Consider the following 7,586-nt stretch of genomic DNA (forward strand, 5'->3'; position numbering starts at 1 on the left):
TTATGTCAATTTTGAGCGTTTCAGAGCGAGACAAGCGTCTTTTTGCATTGTGTAATAGCATAAGCTGTATTGGACTGAAAAAAGGTTTTTCCAGTAAGTTTTCTAGCCTGAAATGGTTAAATTTGGGTCTTCTTGATGGCAAACAAGGGTTTTCCTGCACTTTCATTCACTAAAGGTGCAAACTGGCTTATGTCAATTTTGAGCGTTTCAGAGCGAGACAAGCGTCTTTTTGCATTGTGTAATAGCATAAGCTGTATTGGACTGAAAAAAGGTTTTTCACTGAGGTTTCCTAGCCTGAACTGGTTGAATTTGGATCTTCTTGATGGCAAACAAGGTTTTTCCTGCACTTTCATTCATTAAAGGTGCAAACTGGCTTATGTCAATTTTGAGCGTTTCAGAGCGAGAGAAGCGTCTTTTTGCATTGTGTAATAGCATAAGCTGTATTGGACTGAAAAAAGGTTTTTCACTGAGGTTTCCTAGCCTGAACTGGTTGAATTTGGGTCTTCTTGATGGCAAACAAGGGTTTTCCTGCACTTTCATTCATTAAAGGTGCAAACTGGCTTATGTCAATTTTGAGCGTTTCAGAGCGAGAGAAGCGTCTTTTTGCATTGTGTAATAGCATAAGCTGTATTGGACTGAAAAAAGGTTTTTCGAGTAAGTTTTCTAGCCTGAACTGGTTGAATTTGATTCTTCTTGAAGGCAAAAGAGGTTTTTCCTGCACTTTCATTCATTAAAGGTGCAAACTGGCTTATGTCAATTTTGAGCGTTTCAGAGCGAGAGAAGCGTCTTTTAGCATTGTGTAATAGCATAAGCTGTATTGGACTGAAAAAAAGGTTTTTCACTGAGGTTTCCTAGCCTGAAGTGGTTGAATTTGGGTCTTCTTGATGGCAAACAAGGTTTTTCCTGCACTTTCATTCATTAAAGGTGCAAACTGGCTTATGTCAATTTTGAGCGTTTCAGAGCGAGACAAGCGTCTTTTTGCATTGTGTAATAGCATAAGCTGTATTGGACTGAAAAAAGGTTTTTCGAGTAAGTTTTCTAGCCTGAACTGGTTGAATTTGGATCTTCTTGATGGCAAACAAGGTTTTTCCTGCACTTTCTTTCATTAAAGGTGCAAACTGGCTTATGTCAATTTTGAGCGTTTCAGAGCGAGACAAGCGTCTTTTTGCATTGTGTAATAGCATAAGCTGTATTGGACTGAAAAAAGGTTTTTCCAGTAAGTTTTCTAGCCTGAAATGGTTAAATTTGGGTCTTCTTGATGGCAAACAAGGGTTTTCCTGCACTTTCATTCACTAAAGGTGCAAACTGGCTTATGTCAATTTTGAGCGTTTCAGAGCGAGACAAGCGTCTTTTTGCATTGTGTAATAGCATAAGCTGTATTGGACTGAAAAAAGGTTTTTCACTGAGGTTTCCTAGCCTGAACTGGTTGAATTTGGATCTTCTTGATGGCAAACAAGGTTTTTCCTGCACTTTCATTCATTAAAGGTGCAAACTGGCTTATGTCAATTTTGAGCGTTTCAGAGCGAGACAAGCGTCTTTTTGCATTGTGTAATAGCATAAGCTGTATTGGACTGAAAAAAGGTTTTTCCAGTAAGTTTTCTAGCCTGAAATGGTTAAATTTGGGTCTTCTTGATGGCAAACAAGGGTTTTCCTGCACTTTCATTCACTAAAGGTGCAAACTGGCTTATGTCAATTTTGAGCGTTTCAGAGCGAGACAAGCGTCTTTTTGCATTGTGTAATAGCATAAGCTGTATTGGACTGAAAAAAGGTTTTTCACTGAGGTTTCCTAGCCTGAACTGGTTGAATTTGGATCTTCTTGATGGCAAACAAGGTTTTTCCTGCACTTTCATTCATTAAAGGTGCAAACTGGCTTATGTCAATTTTGAGCGTTTCAGAGCGAGAGAAGCGTCTTTTTGCATTGTGTAATAGCATAAGCTGTATTGGACTGAAAAAAGGTTTTTCACTGAGGTTTCCTAGCCTGAACTGGTTGAATTTGGGTCTTCTTGATGGCAAACAAGGGTTTTCCTGCACTTTCATTCATTAAAGGTGCAAACTGGCTTATGTCAATTTTGAGCGTTTCAGAGCGAGAGAAGCGTCTTTTTGCATTGTGTAATAGCATAAGCTGTATTGGACTGAAAAAAGGTTTTTCGAGTAAGTTTTCTAGCCTGAACTGGTTGAATTTGATTCTTCTTGAAGGCAAAAGAGGTTTTTCCTGCACTTTCATTCATTAAAGGTGCAAACTGGCTTATGTCAATTTTGAGCGTTTCAGAGCGAGAGAAGCGTCTTTTAGCATTGTGTAATAGCATAAGCTGTATTGGACTGAAAAAAAGGTTTTTCACTGAGGTTTCCTAGCCTGAAGTGGTTGAATTTGGGTCTTCTTGATGGCAAACAAGGTTTTTCCTGCACTTTCATTCATTAAAGGTGCAAACTGGCTTATGTCAATTTTGAGCGTTTCAGAGCGAGACAAGCGTCTTTTTGCATTGTGTAATAGCATAAGCTGTATTGGACTGAAAAAAGGTTTTTCGAGTAAGTTTTCTAGCCTGAACTGGTTGAATTTGGATCTTCTTGATGGCAAACAAGGTTTTTCCTGCACTTTCTTTCATTAAAGGTGCAAACTGGCTTATGTCAATTTTGAGCGTTTCAGAGCGAGACAAGCGTCTTTTTGCATTGTGTAATAGCATAAGCTGTATTGGACTGAAAAAAGGTTTTTCCAGTAAGTTTTCTAGCCTGAAATGGTTAAATTTGGGTCTTCTTGATGGCAAACAAGGGTTTTCCTGCACTTTCATTCACTAAAGGTGCAAACTGGCTTATGTCAATTTTGAGCGTTTCAGAGCGAGACAAGCGTCTTTTTGCATTGTGTAATAGCATAAGCTGTATTGGACTGAAAAAAGGTTTTTCCAGTAAGTTTTCTAGCCTGAAATGGTTAAATTTGGGTCTTCTTGATGGCAAACAAGGGTTTTCCTGCACTTTCATTCACTAAAGGTGCAAACTGGCTTATGTCAATTTTGAGCGTTTCAGAGCGAGACAAGCGTCTTTTTGCATTGTGTAATAGCATAAGCTGTATTGGACTGAAAAAAGGTTTTTCGAGTAAGTTTTCTAGCCTGAACTGGTTGAATTTGGATCTTCTTGATGGCAAACAAGGTTTTTCCTGCACTTTCTTTCATTAAAGGTGCAAACTTGCTTATGTCAATTTTGAGCGTTTCAGAGCGAGAGAAGCGTCTTTTTGCATTGTGTAATAGCATAAGTTGTATTGGACTGAAAAAAGGTTTTTCACTGAGGTTTTCTAGCCTGAAGTGGTTGAATTTGGGTCTTCTTGATGGCAAACAAGGTTTTTCCTGCACTTTCATTCATTAAAGGTGCAAACTGGCTTATGTCAATTTTGAGCGTTTCAGAGCGAGACAAGCGTCTTTTTGCATTGTGTAACAGCATAAGCTGTATTGGACTGAAAAAAGGTTTTTCACTGAGGTTTTCTAGCCTGAAGTGGTTGAATTTGGGTCTTCTTGATGGCAAACAAGGTTTTTCCTGCACTTTCATTCATTAAAGGTGCAAACTGGCTTATGTCAATTTTGAGCGTTTCAGAGCGAGACAAGCGTCTTTTTGCATTGTGTAATAGCATAAGCTGTATTTGACTGAAAAAAGGTTTTTCACTGAGGTTTCCTAGCCTGAACTGGTTGAATTTGGGTCTTCTTGATGGCAAACAAGGTTTTTCCTGCACTTTCATTCATTAAAGGTGCAAACTGCCTTATGTCAATTTTGAGCGTTTCAGAGCGAGAGAAGCGTCTTTTTGCATTGTGTAATAGCATAAGCTGTATTGGACTGAAAAAAGGTTTTTCACTGAGGTTTCCTAGCCTGAACTGGTTGAATTTGGATCTTCTTGATGGCAAACAAGGTTTTTCCTGCACTTTCATTCATTAAAGGTGCAAACTGGCTTATGTCAATTTTGAGCGTTTCAGAGCGAGACAAGCGTCTTTTTGCATTGTGTAATAGCATAAGCTGTATTGGACTGAAAAAAGGTTTTTCCAGTAAGTTTTCTAGCCTGAAATGGTTAAATTTGGGTCTTCTTGATGGCAAACAAGGGTTTTCCTGCACTTTCATTCACTAAAGGTGCAAACTGGCTTATGTCAATTTTGAGCGTTTCAGAGCGAGACAAGCGTCTTTTTGCATTGTGTAATAGCATAAGCTGTATTGGACTGAAAAAAGGTTTTTCCAGTAAGTTTTCTAGCCTGAAATGGTTAAATTTGGGTCTTCTTGATGGCAAACAAGGGTTTTCCTGCACTTTCATTCACTAAAGGTGCAAACTGGCTTATGTCAATTTTGAGCGTTTCAGAGCGAGACAAGCGTCTTTTTGCATTGTGTAATAGCATAAGCTGTATTGGACTGAAAAAAGGTTTTTCCAGTAAGTTTTCTAGCCTGAAATGGTTAAATTTGGGTCTTCTTGATGGCAAACAAGGGTTTTCCTGCACTTTCATTCACTAAAGGTGCAAACTGGCTTATGTCAATTTTGAGCGTTTCAGAGCGAGACAAGCGTCTTTTTGCATTGTGTAATAGCATAAGCTGTATTGGACTGAAAAAAGGTTTTTCGAGTAAGTTTTCTAGCCTGAACTGGTTGAATTTGGATCTTCTTGATGGCAAACAAGGTTTTTCCTGCACTTTCTTTCATTAAAGGTGCAAACTTGCTTATGTCAATTTTGAGCGTTTCAGAGCGAGAGAAGCGTCTTTTTGCATTGTGTAATAGCATAAGTTGTATTGGACTGAAAAAAGGTTTTTCACTGAGGTTTTCTAGCCTGAAGTGGTTGAATTTGGGTCTTCTTGATGGCAAACAAGGTTTTTCCTGCACTTTCATTCATTAAAGGTGCAAACTGGCTTATGTCAATTTTGAGCGTTTCAGAGCGAGACAAGCGTCTTTTTGCATTGTGTAACAGCATAAGCTGTATTGGACTGAAAAAAGGTTTTTCACTGAGGTTTTCTAGCCTGAAGTGGTTGAATTTGGGTCTTCTTGATGGCAAACAAGGTTTTTCCTGCACTTTCATTCATTAAAGGTGCAAACTGGCTTATGTCAATTTTGAGCGTTTCAGAGCGAGACAAGCGTCTTTTTGCATTGTGTAATAGCATAAGCTGTATTTGACTGAAAAAAGGTTTTTCACTGAGGTTTCCTAGCCTGAACTGGTTGAATTTGGGTCTTCTTGATGGCAAACAAGGTTTTTCCTGCACTTTCATTCATTAAAGGTGCAAACTGCCTTATGTCAATTTTGAGCGTTTCAGAGCGAGAGAAGCGTCTTTTTGCATTGTGTAATAGCATAAGCTGTATTGGACTGAAAAAAGGTTTTTCACTGAGGTTTCCTAGCCTGAACTGGTTGAATTTGGATCTTCTTGATGGCAAACAAGGTTTTTCCTGCACTTTCATTCATTAAAGGTGCAAACTGGCTTATGTCAATTTTGAGCGTTTCAGAGCGAGACAAGCGTCTTTTTGCATTGTGTAATAGCATAAGCTGTATTGGACTGAAAAAAGGTTTTTCCAGTAAGTTTTCTAGCCTGAAATGGTTAAATTTGGGTCTTCTTGATGGCAAACAAGGGTTTTCCTGCACTTTCATTCACTAAAGGTGCAAACTGGCTTATGTCAATTTTGAGCGTTTCAGAGCGAGACAAGCGTCTTTTTGCATTGTGTAATAGCATAAGCTGTATTGGACTGAAAAAAGGTTTTTCACTGAGGTTTCCTAGCCTGAACTGGTTGAATTTGGATCTTCTTGATGGCAAACAAGGTTTTTCCTGCACTTTCATTCATTAAAGGTGCAAACTGGCTTATGTCAATTTTCAGCGTTTCAGAGCGAGAGAAGCGTCTTTTTGCATTGTGTAATAGCATAAGCTGTATTGGACTGAAAAAAGGTTTTTCACTGAGGTTTCCTAGCCTGAACTGGTTGAATTTGGGTCTTCTTGATGGCAAACAAGGGTTTTCCTGCACTTTCATTCATTAAAGGTGCAAACTGGCTTATGTCAATTTTGAGCGTTTCAGAGCGAGAGAAGCGTCTTTTTGCATTGTGTAATAGCATAAGCTGTATTGGACTGAAAAAAGGTTTTTCGAGTAAGTTTTCTAGCCTGAACTGGTTGAATTTGATTCTTCTTGAAGGCAAAAGAGGTTTTTCCTGCACTTTCATTCATTAAAGGTGCAAACTGGCTTATGTCAATTTTGAGCGTTTCAGAGCGAGAGAAGCGTCTTTTAGCATTGTGTAATAGCATAAGCTGTATTGGACTGAAAAAAAGGTTTTTCACTGAGGTTTCCTAGCCTGAAGTGGTTGAATTTGGGTCTTCTTGATGGCAAACAAGGTTTTTCCTGCACTTTCATTCATTAAAGGTGCAAACTGGCTTATGTCAATTTTGAGCGTTTCAGAGCGAGACAAGCGTCTTTTTGCATTGTGTAATAGCATAAGCTGTATTGGACTGAAAAAAGGTTTTTCGAGTAAGTTTTCTAGCCTGAACTGGTTGAATTTGGATCTTCTTGATGGCAAACAAGGTTTTTCCTGCACTTTCTTTCATTAAAGGTGCAAACTTGCTTATGTCAATTTTGAGCGTTTCAGAGCGAGAGAAGCGTCTTTTTGCATTGTGTAATAGCATAAGCTGTATTGGACTGAAAAAAGGTTTTTCACTGAGGTTTCCTAGCCTGAACTGGTTGAATTTGGATCTTCTTGATGGCAAACAAGGTTTTTCCTGCACTTTCATTCATTAAAGGTGCAAACTGGCTTATGTCAATTTTGAGCGTTTCAGAGCGAGACAAGCGTCTTTTTGCATTGTGTAACAGCATAAGCTGTATTGGACTGAAAAAAGGTTTTTCACTGAGGTTTTCTAGCCTGAAGTGGTTGAATTTGGGTCTTCTTGATGGCAAACAAGGTTTTTCCTGCACTTTCTTTCATTAAAGGTGCAAACTGGCTTATGTCAATTTTGAGCGTTTCAGAGCGAGACAAGCGTCTTTTTGCATTGTGTAATAGCATAAGCTGTATTGGACTGAAAAAAGGTTTTTCACTGAGGTTTCCTAGCCTGAACTGGTTGAATTTGGGTCTTCTTGATGGCAAACAAGGTTTTTCCTGCACTTTCATTCATTAAAGGTGCAAACTGGCTTATGTCAATTTTGAGCGTTTCAGAGCGAGACAAGCGTCTTTTTGCATTGTGTAATAGCATAAGCTGTATTGGACTGAAAAAAGGTTTTTCCAGTAAGTTTTCTAGCCTGAAATGGTTAAATTTGGGTCTTCTTGATGGCAAACAAGGGTTTTCCTGCACTTTCATTCATTAAAGGTGCAAACTGGCTTATGTCAATTTTGAGCGTTTCAGAGCGAGACAAGCGTCTTTTTGCATTGTGTAATAGCATAAGCTGTATTGGACTGAAAAAAGGTTTTTCGAGTAAGTTTTCTAGCCTGAACTGGTTGAATTTGGATCTTCTTGATGGCAAACAAGGTTTTTCCTGCACTTTCATTCATTAAAGGTGCAAACTGGCTTATGTCAATTTTGAGCGTTTCAGAGCGAGACAAGCGTCTTTTTGCATTGTGTAACAGCATAAGTTGTATTGGACTGAAAAAAGGTTTTTCACTGAGGTTTTC

Source organism: Pagrus major, chromosome 9 (genome assembly GCF_040436345.1).
Source record: "Pagrus major chromosome 9, Pma_NU_1.0".
In the NCBI taxonomy this organism is placed as follows: Eukaryota; Metazoa; Chordata; class Actinopteri; order Spariformes; family Sparidae; genus Pagrus; species Pagrus major.